The sequence below is a fragment of the Erithacus rubecula genome (genome assembly GCF_903797595.1).
Source record: "Erithacus rubecula genome assembly, chromosome: 3".
NCBI classification, from domain to species: Eukaryota; Metazoa; Chordata; class Aves; order Passeriformes; family Muscicapidae; genus Erithacus; species Erithacus rubecula.
The window spans coordinates 19,181,509-19,196,273 of NC_136689.1; the positions used below are offsets into that span (position 1 = coordinate 19,181,509).

General features: G+C 37.8%; 1 protein-coding gene across 6 annotated transcripts in view; it reads right to left on the reverse strand.

Annotated features, from left to right (window-relative positions):
- Window positions 1-14,765, reverse strand: part of CACNB2 (calcium voltage-gated channel auxiliary subunit beta 2) — a 238,149-nt gene that overhangs the window by 211,308 nt on the left and 12,076 nt on the right. The gene's annotated exons all lie outside the window — the stretch shown is intronic.

A 14,765-nucleotide genomic window follows, 5' to 3' on the forward strand; every position in this document is an offset into this window, starting at 1 on the left:
ATGCATAATATTAGAAAAGTTCAATGGAAAGGACATATGGAAAAATAAAGAACAAACCTGTCTACATCTTCAATCAATTTAATGTGTTTAATTAGCATTTTTCTAAACTAACAGAATTGCAATAAAAACATATTTGTTTACTTCCTTTCCAGGAAAAAGAAAATTCATTTTATTGCTACATTTCTTAAGGTTAAAGCATATATATTAAAAACTTAAGTTTCACAAAAGAGGTTTCATTATGAAAGCATTATGGCAACTTGATAATTGGTGCAATCAATTATTATTAATATTACTAATACTGCTCAACTATTTTCCTGTGGGGTTATTCAGAAGAGATAGTAATTGTATCTTATTAAACAATGCATGCAGACTAACAGTAAAACATTTTTTTTTAATTGCTTAGCATGAAAATGAAACAACAAGCTAACAGAAGTTCAATTTTAGTCAGCCTATGATTATTTTTTCGGGACAACATACACGTCTCATTGCCTTTCACAAATTGTCCAGACAGATATTTTAGAATACGTATCTAAAATATTAGGGACAGTAAGGTAATTATTTTAGAATACTCAGAGGAAAACACATGGAAAATAAAAACAAAAAAATGTCACTTGGTCTCATCACAACAGTGGTATCAAAACATACTTTTGGTGATGCCTCCAATATCTACAAACAGACAACTAGCATGTTAACTTTTGACATTACTGAGAAAACTTAAAATTTTTCATATTTTCATTATTTTATTCCATTAGTCCATATTAAGTTTTGTTTACTTTTGTAAATAAACACACATAATTTAGAAAACAATGCAGTTTTCTGTGTGATACTTTATATATAATGCAGCTTGATCCCAGAGAAGAGAAAATTTTATTTTCTTATGGAGTTAGGCTTCCTTTCTTGTCAAGCAAAAACAAAGCCATAAATTTAAAAGCATCATGACCAGAACCAGTCTGTGTATCTAAAACTCCAACAAATTTAAAAATAACAATTTAATGTTTAACTTTCACAACCCTTTTGTAGTCTAGCATGGCAACCAGCATCTTTACATGAGGGTGAAAAGTCCAGGTTATTCCACAGGTAGAAGAATAAAGAACTAGCATAAGTGCTATAGAAGGAACAGAAAAAAAGGCATACCTCCAGAATTAAAGATATACTAACTACATTAGTCAATGTCATCAATTTGATCAGTGTTTTGTGAATAGCTGTATGCTATCAGCTAAAGAAATGGGGATGACACAATGTGGTGTGGAGGCAGAAAGGGAAAAACTGGGAGCACAGCAACTGTGGAACAATCTATAAAGCTTTGATGTAGAACTGCTGGACAGAACTAGTAGGGCAAACAACTTTTTCCCCAATGTTTTGAATAAATATATATGTAAAAAATTACTATAAAAAACTTCAATGCATACAATTTTAGATTTTCTTCAGTAAATGATGGACACTTCTTTTACTACTGTTCTTAACACAGTAGCTAGATTTTAAATCATGGATAAAAAAATCAAACATCAGTGGCATAAAGTACTATGAAACAAAGCAGGGCTGAAATAGAAAGTTTGAGAGTAGGATGTACTAGTTTACAAACCAGTGCCTCTACACCCCCTCAGGGTAACAGGACAGCTGCTCACATGCAGAACTGCAACACTGGTCACTGTAAAGATCAGCTGCCTCTGCTTCAAAGGAGCAAGAGCCTTTCCTCCAAGATGCAGCAACTCTCACTTGTCTATTGAGTCTGCATTTCATCAGGATCAGGGAAAGTCACACTCATAAACACAAAAATTTGCAGTCTATGCAATATTCTCCCACAATTAGAGGTAATTACAGGTAATTACATTCATACAATTCACCTGTTCCTCACTTATTCATATTTCTCTGTCTTGAATCAAGGCATATTAAATACTCCCTACTAGACTGAATTGCATCTATACTCTCCAACCTAAACTGGAGGTCAAAATCTCAAATTATAGGAAGTTATAAAGAAATATTTCTTAAATTGGAGTTTCTGTGCCTAGTTTGTGCTTGCAATAAACAGAAAGTCCCCAGAATGCATACAATGTTGAACAGAGCAGATGTCCTTTACATGAGTCAAAAAAAAAAAAAACCTAATCACTGCAACCTGTGGACCATTATCTTCAGAAAATGTGGATTAAATTCACACATCAGGTGCCCACCAGTCTGCCCACAATTCAGGGCGAGAGAACTATTTTTATATCCTCCAGACAAAAAAGAAATAAAGCAAGTACACACACACAAACACACATACATCCTATGGATAACTTGAAAGTGAAGCTCAGCTTCACTCGCATGTGCAATTCATCATGCTGTCTTACAGCATCAAAACAATTGCAACCAAGGAGTCTGGCTTAAGAACTGTCCATACATTTTGCCACATTCAGAATTTTCATCCTTAGTATATCACCATAACAACATTATTACACCAAAACTATTAGTCCCAGAAGATACAAAAGTGCTGTAAACACTGTCACTTATCCTGAAGGATGTGACAGCCTTTGCTCCAGATGGGAGGTCTTCAAGCTCATGAGGAGCTGGGCTGCCCAGATCCCAGAACTCTGGTCTAAAACTGACCTAGTGTTACTGCCTTTGAAGTGAGAGGTGAAGACTGACTATGATAAAGTGTTTTCCAGTGTTGTCTCCATTGTTCATTTTGTCCTGCTTTTCTGCTTTATGCACATTTCATTACATTTAATATTGGAAATTATTGTTTGCTACATCAAACATTAATTTCAGTTTCTCCTCACTTTTGAAACTTTTTAACATGCAAAAATGGATTGTAAGGACCCTTCATTAGCTCTTTTGGGGTTGGGCTTTTTGGGAGGTGGAGGGGAGCAGGGAAGACATGAGACACTATATTCCAGGACAAACTAAAAACAAATAGTGAAACCAGACAATAATCAACTTAGTTCTAAAAATTTTAAAAGTAGCTCACTTAGCTATGTTCTTCATTAAAAATTTTGTCTAAATGAGAAGCATAAAACCAAAGGGGGCAAAGATGCATAAGGGTTTCCTTTAGTTGTTATTATTCTGTCACATTATGGACTACCATACATAAAACAAGAGCTTTAAAATAGTTTTAAAACCAATCTCTTGGTCAATCAGGTGGTTGTCATCAATCTATTAGATTTATATTGAAAAGGAAAGAAAAATGTCACTGTTCAAAAAGCTTCAAGGCTGATATAAACGACAATGAATCATATGACTAACAGAATGAAATTGAAGCTTCTTAAAACTCTTGATTCAATTTTCCCTGGGGTCTGAGTTTCAAGGCATCATTTTTTGGTTTCTGTAAAGAAGTCCTTTTGTTTTATTTTTATTTGCTAGAAAATTGCACCTAGGATGGCTTCATGCAGACCATAATACTATTCCATAGAGTAAAAGTTACCATGCACAATCTGAATAATGGGCTTTTCCAGTGTAATGTTTCTCAGGAACTACAGCATTACATTAATGAGATGTGCAAATTTTTTATCAACTCAGTCTCCAAAGCAATGAGTCACTGCTAAGTGCAGAACAGCAATAAAATTAAAAACAGCTTATGTGCTGCTGTATTCTACACCCCACAGGTATTAGAACATATGATTAGAACAGATGCAAAAGGTTTGCATTGAAGCAAGATGTAGAGACACAGACAACACTATAGCAATGCGTGCTGAATCTGTGCTCAATAGCTAAACAGGTGCCATTAATGTTATCAGCTCTAGAAAGATCAACCAAGAAGAAAGCCTGAGCATCAGACACAGGTATGAGCAAAAGAGACTATTCACAGCAACCAACCACAGGCAGCTAAATGAGAAAGCTGGTTCCCTAATGTTCCTCCTGCACTCAGTGGGACTACAATTCCTTCTTTTGGAGAGTATTTCAGAGCACAAGACTAATTTAGGCAATACAAATTAACTTCTGGAAGAGATGGTCTGTCTCCATAACCATCTAGCACACACAAGAATGCTGCTAGCTTGGATGAAAGTGAAAAAGCACTTTGCTCCCTGCTTAATGCCAACAGCATCCACTGGAGGCAACCTAAATGAGCTAAGCAACAGAGACTATATACCAGCTTCTCCTTTGCTCCTAAGAAAATTAGGATAAAAGTAAGGAAAAGAGGATTCTAAAATAGAATAGTTCAAATTGTACCCTATCTTCTCATGAAAAAACAGACAAGTTCTCAAAGTGGATAGTAATTAATAGATACTCTCTCAAATGGCAATGACACACCATATAAGGAGCAAACAACATTTAGCCAAATGCCTCAGTCACCCTCATTTATGGTGCCTAGAGACCTAACAAACAACAGACTGCAAGCAATCTGATAAATTGGTTCTATTCCGAAATCCCTAGAATACTCTATACAGCAGCAAATGGGCCCTGTAAAATGTTTGTAGCCACAGTGGGAAAATTTCCCTTTGTTTACCTTGATATTATGGGTTTTCTGCTTACAAAGTCTGGAAATTCTTCTCTGTGCTGACATGTTACCTTCATTTTCTTTCCTGTCTGCTTCCTGACCTATCTCACACTTAACACCTGCTGACATCACAATTTCCAATACTTTTGTCAAAACATTCTTTGGAAACAGGATTTGAAGACTCCTGCTAACAGCTGGGGACATCTATGCCAACAAGACAGGTGTCAGCATGTGGGAGAAATGTCCAGCAGTCACAGGGAGAAAATGGTCCAGCCATTGCCCAAACTCAAATTTCTGGGACACACAGCAGGTTGGGCCTCCTCGCAAACTGCTTCTCTTCCAAGAGAAGAGAAGGGGTGAGGAAAAAGGCAATGGGGTTTGCATGCATGTCTGCTTGCCATGCTGCACACAGGGTGTGCTCCCAACCCAGGGGCTTCCCACCGTGTGGGCAAAATCAGAGGGATTGAGGCACCCAAGTCTGATGGCTTTTGGCAGGATAAGGGCGTCAAGCACACCCTTCAGCCAAGGGCTGTGCTGTGTACAGCAAAAACCCACAGGACCATCGCTGCAGTCCCCTGAAGCAACATGCACATGTGGCCCAAAGCAGCACTCAAGAAACACCACCTGGGGCTGGAGAGGGCACCTGCTGGGACAAAGCACCCACACCTCTCCCCTGGCCACCAGCTGAGCAGCCTGGGTAGCCTCACTGGCCCAGCACACCAGCACCAGCACGGTTTGGGAGCCACAGCACTGGGAAATGACTCCCCAGCAGCTCACCCTCTTGTCTCAGGGAGTCTCCTTGACCAGTGGCTGACAACATTCCTGCCTGACAAGTGCAAAATAACTACAAGCACTTTCTCAAGCTGGCAGAAATGGGGTTTATACACATTTCAGATTTTCATAGTGTTCTGGTTTGGTGATAACTTATGTAATAAAACTGACGATGCATTTTCAGGCAGATCCTGTCTTCCTGGAAATATAAGAGAAATTGTATTTCCAACTCTTGAATGATGACCACTAGAAATACCACTTTCACAGAAAAATTTATTTATGCAGACTTGAAAGGGAAGTCCATTAGTACAAATGAGACCAAGCTAAGGTCCTGTTCCACAGCTGGCAGTACCACTTGGGTAAGACCTTTCAAAAAGCCTTATAAAGGGCTGGCAGAGAAAAATCCCTCAGTGGTTCTCAGAGTAAGCAGAGGTAAATTTTTGTCAGATTAATTGTAAGCTGCAGCTGCTTGACTTGAAGCACGTGTTCTGAAAAGCCATGAATAATGCCAGTCTCATAAATACAGCGAACTTTCCTAATGTGAAAAATAAAATCTTATGTATGCTGCCAAGAAAGTCTGCCTAGAAACTTTCTGTTTAAATTTTTTACAACCTAGGAATAGGATTTTCCCCAAGTCCATCTACCAAATATTCAGGCAATAAGAGGAGGTCACTCAATGTCTAAGTTAAGGACTCTTCTTTTTGGATGCGTAAATTGATCCAGAATTTTAAGCTAACTGACTACAAATTTTCCAATGGAGGAAAATTAAAACTGTCATGGAAACAGCAGAGATCATAATTTCATTTGGCCAAGGTCTGTCTTTACTTGCAAGCTGCCTGCAGATCCAACTGGCAATTCTAAACAGGTTAGTAGTTTACAGCACAAAAATTAGAAAAACAGAAGAGATCAATGCCACCCTCTGAACAATAAGCTGCAGCCTTTAGTCAGAAGCACAGTACAGGGAGATTCATTTGAGAGAACCCCTAGGGAACCATCAGAGAAGACAGACTCCCTTCAGAACTGGGGCTGCGACTTTTGTTTTGCAGCATTGATAAAATGACAAATGATGTACACATCTCCCAAAATCAGAAATAACATTGTATGCTTGTTCCCATGGATGAACTTTCTCTCTTTTATTTAATGAAGCAAACACTGCAACAGTGGGTTTCATTATAATTTCATCTCTTAGTTTCCCCTGGCTATTAGTAACTCCTAGCTAAATGCAAGCCACCCACAAGTGCTTTGCCACATCAACAATCAAACAACCATAGCTACAGTTACAAGCAGGAGACTTAGTATCAAAAATACACATTTTTCCAATGGTTTTGGGCTCCATTTACTCTTCCAAATATTTAAGAACTAATAGGATATTCTCCAAATGATACACATTTGATGTATGCTGGAAATAAACCCTAGGTTTAGCTGACCCTGCTTTGAGAGAAAATACTGGGTGTAAGAATAACATAGAGAGTGTGACATCACATGTCACAGGAGACCAAAGGATTTTCTGAGAACCATGTAAGGATTGAGCTCTGGGCTGATGTAATGAACTTTGCCACAGTAGAAAGCAGATTTCTGATAGAAGGGATACCAAATTAAATCCAAATTATGTGTTAAATAGGATTCTACCACGTTGACTGTTAGGCATATTACAGGACCAAATTAAGTAAATTGTGAGTTGAACTCTGAGTAGGAAAATTTTCAAAAAAGATAAAATGTAATACTCCCATGTACTTCAAACAGCCAGGAATCTTTCTAAAATAAATAAATATCATATGGAGGCTGAGACTGTGCAAAAAATTCAAGTATTGTTCTACGTAGCTCTTGTTTATGAGCAGTGAATCAGTAAAACTAGAAAAAATCTTCAACCTTCCAGAGTTAAGTTATTTTCATAAAAACAGCACACGGCACACTGCCAATTCTTCCAGACTATCTCCAATGAATCACTGCTTCTTGAGCCTCAAAATGATACTGTCTCTCTTTCACTTGGCTGTGCAATCTCATTCCAAGGCTTTATCTCAACATCATACTTTATCATCACACTTATTTATTGTGTAAAGTGTTGACTAATTTTCTACATTAGACTTCAAAGTATAGTAACAGTATAATTGTTAAAATCTATTGATGTGCTTTCATTTCTTTGCCATGTCTGTAATAGCATTTTAGATACTGTTCACTTTTCTCAGATAATAACAGGAACATGAAGATTTTACACATTTTAACCTTCAATATCTTCAAACTGGTTATGGAGTTTGAGCAAATATTATTTTTCCTGAGCATGGGAAATTTTACTTTAACATATTATTTCAGCCTTTTATTTAACAAATACCAGCAGTTTAGGAAAGCTTCTTATTAACACTTCAGTTTAAATGGCAGATGATGGATAAATTGTAGCTAATCTTGGAAAGAGATGTGTAAAACCAACCAACTCTTGATTAAACTCTATTACTAACTCTGGCAATTTTCTCAGCAATTATTTCAAGGACAAGGCTGAATAGTCTTTAATCTTTCCTTATTACAAACAAACATTTCCTTGACACATTACTGTTTTCAAAAGGATTCCTAAAAAATAAATAAGGTCAAAGAAGTTGGACCAAGAGTGATGGATTGTTCAGAGAACTACACATGCAATAACATGTTTTTAGAAAAGTAGCAAGAGGAGATTACTGAACACATGCTATACTTTCCATTTGTAGGAAAAATAAACCCTGCTAGCCATCCTTCACTGTTTCTAGAGGAACAATAATGTCTGTCTTCAGCTCAGTCCCTGCAAAAGTGGAATCTGATAAGGACACTTTTGAGAGCCATCTGATCAACCATGGCTTAAAGCTGTATTTCCAACATAAAAGACACAGCAATTAAAGGTAATTTGGCATAAAAGAGAAGGCTATTTCTCATCCTGCAACATACACCCCAGGTTCAATCTGCAAAACAACTGAAATCTTGAAAACACCAGTGGAGACAATGAGGAGGAAGAGTATCAAAGGCATATATAAATGTATTTCTCCTTTTTTACTCCATCCATCCTTCCCTCTTTCAGCTCCCCACCTGTCTGCAGGAATCACTTCTCTTTCCTATCCATGACCTGATCATCCTATTAGTAAACCATATGACTGAAACCATTTAATACATATGGGACTACAGGTTTATATGGTGCTAAGAAATAATCCTACACATCTCAAGTGTACTATTAATTACTTACCTCCTTTGACAGAGGAAAAATAATTCATATATTCTACAATATCAGATTTTAAGGGACTGTTTTTATATACCTTGGTTTGCTTAAGGTTCTGCTCTTTTTCAGGAACTAAAATATTATGTGACCAACAGTGGATACAACACTCACTAAATAGTGCTGACATGGATGTCACACTACAGTTTGATTTAAAAAAAAAATTATTGTATATTTCTGAGAAGATTTGTAATCAATTTTCAAAGTATTGGAACATAAATCTTTTCAATGAACCTAGTATTCCAGCAAAGTCTGAGTGAGATCACACAAAAAAAGCAACATTCAAGTCTACAGGAACATATAATCACCACTGGAAATACTGTCTAAACACATAACCCAGAAGAAGACAGCTCTCTGCTGCAACTGCCCATAGAACTGGCAATTTTGTGACTAACTGAATAGAAATGGCACACATATTTTACAGTGTATCTATTTAGTGAGGGACTAAGCACTCCTGAGTCAAAGCAGGAATGTACTGGTGGAGTATTGTGAAAGACAAAAGACTCAGTAAATCCCCCTGGCTAATTGCAAAGGATCTTTCTTTACCCCTGAGCCCTTCCAGTGACTGGGAGCAGCTCATCTTCACGATGGGGAGAAATTGAAGCAGATTGCAGCACGTTGGCCAACCTGCAGTTATTTTTCTATGCATGTGCCTGCATTTTGGAGCAGAGGATGACATTCGCTTTACAGAGGATCAAACTGTTCCCTTGTGTTAGGCGTTTGTTCCCAATCAAAACCACACAGCATAAATGCAAACCCTGAAAATCAATGCAATACTGAAAACGACAAAAAACACTTCAGGAACCAAGCAATTGTTTATGATGCACTTACATGTAATTATAAACTGAATTTTGCAAGTAGCTTAAAACATTTTATTTCTAAAAAGAACCCCCACTTTTTAAGGCTTTATTAAAAAAATTTCCAACTAGATAGGCCCATAAGTAGAAGCTGTAAAAATACTGCATTTCTCTTCATAAAACATTTTTACAGTCTGTGCATTAATAATGTGCTTTAATTAAATATATGTATGAGAAACCTTCTTCCATTGCAGATACTTTGTAAGTCTGTACTTACTATAGCTAGAAGTCATGTATGATAGCATATAATAAACCTGGCATCTCACCACAATTTAATAGACAATGCTGCACACAAGAACTAGAAACCACACTGAATTTTCTGGGAGAAGCAGGGGACAAAATAAAACAAAATGCTTGATTCCCACACAATCCTATTTCTAATTTTGACCTTAACTGTTTACAGTGCTCAGTTTTTCCTTGGAGCTCCTGCTATACCTCACATAAGAGAGCAGCAAATACAGGCAAGGAGGTTCCCAGCACAGCTGTAAGGCTTCTGAGAAGTTCAGATCTTGCAAGCCCACTTTGATTAGAACAAAACTGGAAGATGAAGACAGTCAGACAGCCATAAAGATATCTGGCCAAAGAGAAAGGCTTAAGCATAAACCAGTTTAGGCTTTCTGCTCATTCCATATGCCATCCACTATGATGGAAGAGTCTCCAACTGTATCTTTACCAAAACCTGACTGAGTGATGGTTGTGGCAGACACTGAGCAACTGGAAAGCCCCATTCCTCCTCCCTTATAGAACCAGAGAAGCACACAGCCAGCAGCAATGGGAATGCCAAAGAAGGATGCTCAAGAGCTGCCTCTCCCCAGGGATGCCACCCCCCCTTCAGAGCATGCATCTCCCTTGCTCTCTCACAGCAGGCCACATTTCATCTCTCAGACAGAACCTCTCAACAGCCACCCATCACCTTAGCAAGTCCAAAGCAATGTCTCAGCAGACATCAGGTGTGAACCCCACCTTCAAAATTTCCACTGCTGCTTGGAAAACGGCGTGTTGGCTTCAGCTGCATGCAGAGTAACATCAAACATGTGCACCCATTCAAAAATATAAAGAGAAGATTTTATAAAGCATTACATTTAGTTGTTTCCCACCCCCCCCCCCAGTAATTTTCTCTTACCCTGCTACAAGAAGCACAAACAGACATGTAAGAAGAGCATTAAGATGTTTTGCCTATTTATTTTGGTTAGAGGGTGTGTGGGGTTTTTTTAAACACATGGCAACATTTTGATTTCTATTCTTAGAAACCATTTGAGGGAAGAAAGGGCCCATGAAAGAATTGAAGTCCACAAATGAACTTCCTTTCTGTTGGCTTTTTCTCAGCCATCTCCCCCTCCAGTCATGCCTGCCAAAATCCCATGCTTTATAGGGGCATCTGTTCCATTCTCTGCAGGCCAAAAAAGGAGACTTTTCAAACTCTTACTACAGCCAAGGAAATCTATAGCTCGATGAACATAATGTGATTTTCCCCCCACCCCCATGTCTGCAGCTCCACAAGCACCATCAGAAGGGAAAATCCCTTTCTCCCCTCTCCCTTCCTCCAGCCCCATGCTCCCTATCCAGGCCTCTTCTAAAAGCTGCCCTCCTCCCACTCCCCATCCAACTGCTTTTTACCACATGAGGAACTGAGAACAATTTACTTATTCATTTATGAGCCATAAATGTAACTCCACATCAACAGCTGAAGTGACATATTCTTACGAATCCCTGCACTGCTCTAAGTTCTTCACTCCACAGTGAACTTGGTATACTTCACACAACAAGAAGCACATAAAAAGCAGTTGCTTTCCCATGCTAGAACTACTCCTAGAGTAATACCACAACAAAGGCAGTCTCAGTGGATTTAGCTAAAAACTGGTTCACATTGCTCAATACAAACAGCAGGTCACCCTGAAATCCTGCCTGCCCAGGATTTAAAGTCACACACTGGCCTTCAGAGCAAAGTTTGGTTGCTCCCACTAACACCAGAAGAACAGAGCAGTACAGACATCACACTCCCTATGCCAACCTCACTTTAAGTTGGCTTCATCCAAGAGTAATGCATTTCACCCAGTAACTTACAATTTATGGTGAAAAACATAGGGCACCACAATTCTATCAATTCCCCACAAAATAACAGTTTTAATGTGTTTGAAATAAGCAGATTTTCTAGAATTTATCACTTGAGTAAGGCTTCAATGCAACCACAATAGCAGGCACAGGCCATAGGCACCACTGGTGTGGCTTTCAGTGAAATCTGCAGAGACAGAAAAAATCTAACAAAACAACCCCAGACATTGGCATCAGAAATACAAGATGAGAAAATTAAACTGAGCAGCAGGTATATCTTTTTATGTATTACAATCAGTATTTGCACAATACCTCTAAAAGTGCTTCACATAGCTAATTTTTAATGGGTGAAAGCTAATGGCAAGTCTGCAATGCTCCTTTGTTCTCTACAAGCAAAATATGTCTCATAATTTGAGGCATACAAAGGATGCAAGAATATATTAACTGGCAAATGAGCCATATTTATAATAATGTCTTTAGATTTTCTGATTAGCCACAATCTTGTACACATACAGTCTTCAAGAAGAAGGAATAGTTCTAGCAGGTTAAATACAGGCAGGTTTTCAGCTTAAGATTGTTAGTACTGGGCATGAAGACCAAAGCTAAAATCTATGCCCACTCTACAACAGCTCTTTGTGGCTCAGCCTGTAAATGCATAGCCTCACTGGCAGGCTGCATCTATGAGCTGAATAAGTAAGCTCTTCCTCTCATAAAACGAAAAAAAAAAATTAAAAAATCAAAGCTAAGCTCTGCATCTGGAAGAATAAAGGCAATTAAAACAAGAGGAATACTTTTCTGACACGGCCCAGTTCTCTGGTGAAATCAAGATTAAGAGGCATGTTTATGAGCAAAACGAAGTCAATATTTTCAAATTGGTTTTTAGAGCAAATCTTAGTTTTACCATTCATAAAACTCAATAGGTAATTACACAGCTAGGCAAATGTCCTTAGAGAAAAGCAGAAGAATAATGAATTCCCTACATAATTATTTATAGCTGTGTTTTTGAGTGAACACAGTATAACAGGCATCAAGCCAATATGTAAAGGAAAAAACCCCCAGATTTGTAAAACCTTAAATATTTCTGTAAGCCAGTCTGTAGACAACAGCCTATTTCACAATCTAATCTGTCTTTGCAATACATAAAAATCCCAACAACTTAGACTGCCTCTCTGATTAATCACTACAATTTAAAATAAAACCTTGACAAAGACAGGTCCAGAAGCACAACCACAAAATATGCAATGCTATCAGAACATGCAATTTGCTTAAAATAATGTTCCTGGGAAGTGCCATAGTGTTATGTGCAAAACATGTTGTCTGAACTGTATTTTGAAGAAACCCTTGGGAACAAAATCATTACCAAGGATCAGTCAAAATGGCAACAACTAGAGGTCAAATCCAATTCAGTCTTTCATACTAACCCTAAGAACAAGCTGCTTATAACTCCAAAGCTCAAAAAAGATGATGAAAACTATATAACACAATGTCCTTTAGCTCCCTAAAGACAACTGATTACATTCAGTTAGGAGCTGATTGGTGTGCAATGCTTCTGCTTTCCAAATACACAGCTTAATTGCCAATACAACTTCACAAGAAAACAGAGAGGAAAAAATTTCCTTCTCCTGCTATTGAAAAGACAAGCAGTAGTTGCTAGCAAAAAAAAAGATGGCCTAATTGTTGTTATTTTTTTAAGCTCAAATATCATCAATAACATGCTGGAGACAAAAACTAAACAAACATTTTTTTTGTAATCAACAAACAGAACATGATCCAAACAATTCCTCTAAAATCTCAAAGGTTTTATAGTGTCACAAGTAAAAATTATAATAAAAATCTATATCAATACATAAAATTCATGGCACAAAAAAGCTCTAACTGGACTGAAAAGAATGGGGGGTTAATTTGTATATTATATACAGATGCTCCTGCTCCAGTTTAAGTCTTCTTTTATACACATCAGAAACAATACTGGATAGATTGCTCTGCTCTTACTTCAGCATGCCACAAAACAGATTTAAATGGAAAAGATCATTGCACACAGGGCTGTGCAGAGGACATTTCATTCTTCTTATACAACAGCAGGAGTTTTCAAGCAATTTGAATGTTCCTTAATTTCATTTGAAGGAGAGAGTACAAAGTTAGTATTATTTTTATTACTGTAGCATTTTCCAGAAGGAAAGTTGCTGGTTATATATTGGAGCAAGAGAGGCATGTGTCCTTAAGGAAATATTAAAACCCAGACAATAAAGCTCTATCAATGTTAACAATGAACACGAAGTCCCTCTCCCCTGCAGCAGCTTTAATCTAAATGCCCAGCAGCCCTGTGGATTCAAAAGACTTAATCCTATATCCTTGCTCTTGCCAAATACCTCAATTGCCTTCAATGTGCATAACATTTCATTAGGACTAGATGTATTTGTCTTCCATTATCCAGCCAAAATATATTTCTGTGTTAGGAACTACCACTTTCCATCTATGCTTATGACAAGAACATGCACACCTTTCACAGCTCCCCCAGGTTAAGGACAGCCATCCAAATAGGACACAAAAGCACCTTCCAAACATTCTTCCTTATGAGGAACACAGACAGATCCTAGTGAAAACTGTTCAGGACAACCCCAGGATTCTTTCTTTAGTGCAGAGGGGATTGCTTGTAGACATGCACATAAAGTTGCAGGAGAAGTTAAGTCAATGGGAAAGGAAACACGAATTGTCTAGATCAAAACCCCCATTAAACAACTCCACAAATTCATTTTTAAGCAAGAACTTATTTCCTGGTTTTAAGAAAACACTAAAATAAAACAAAATAACAGAAAATGAAGAGTACATCATTGATTCTATAGGGTTTAAATTCATCTGCCCCACGTTTCTGCAATTTTCATCCATCTTAGAGGAACACAAAATAAATGGATTTGTATTCCCTGCAAGCAAATGGCTATTGCAAAACAATTAATGTTCATTCATACCATGTAAAATATCCTGCAAGATAGCTGGAGATAATATGTAGACCAAGAGAGTTTCTGAGAAGGGCACAGAAGCTGAGCCAGCAGAAAACTCTGCCCCCATTCTGTTTAATATCTGGAATACTGGACACCCTGGTCATGTTGGTGGCAATTCTTCATCAGTGCAAGAGAAAACAAGCTGTGCCAGGAGAAGAACCAGAGCAAAAAAGCCTACTGAAGATGAAATCCAAGCTCTGATATAAATGCCTCAGCAGCAACTCTGAAGAGTTATACCTCTGCTACAACTTGAACTGCCATGCCTGTACATTACTTGCTAGGAATGTTTTGTACAGATTTTTAAAAAATTTACTCTGGACAATTTCACATAACATACTTATTCATTAACATCCCTCAGTCACCATTCAATTTCAAAATTGAGTTTGGCTTCAGCAATCTATGAAATCTCTGATTTTCCACAGAAGCCTGACCATCCAGTCATT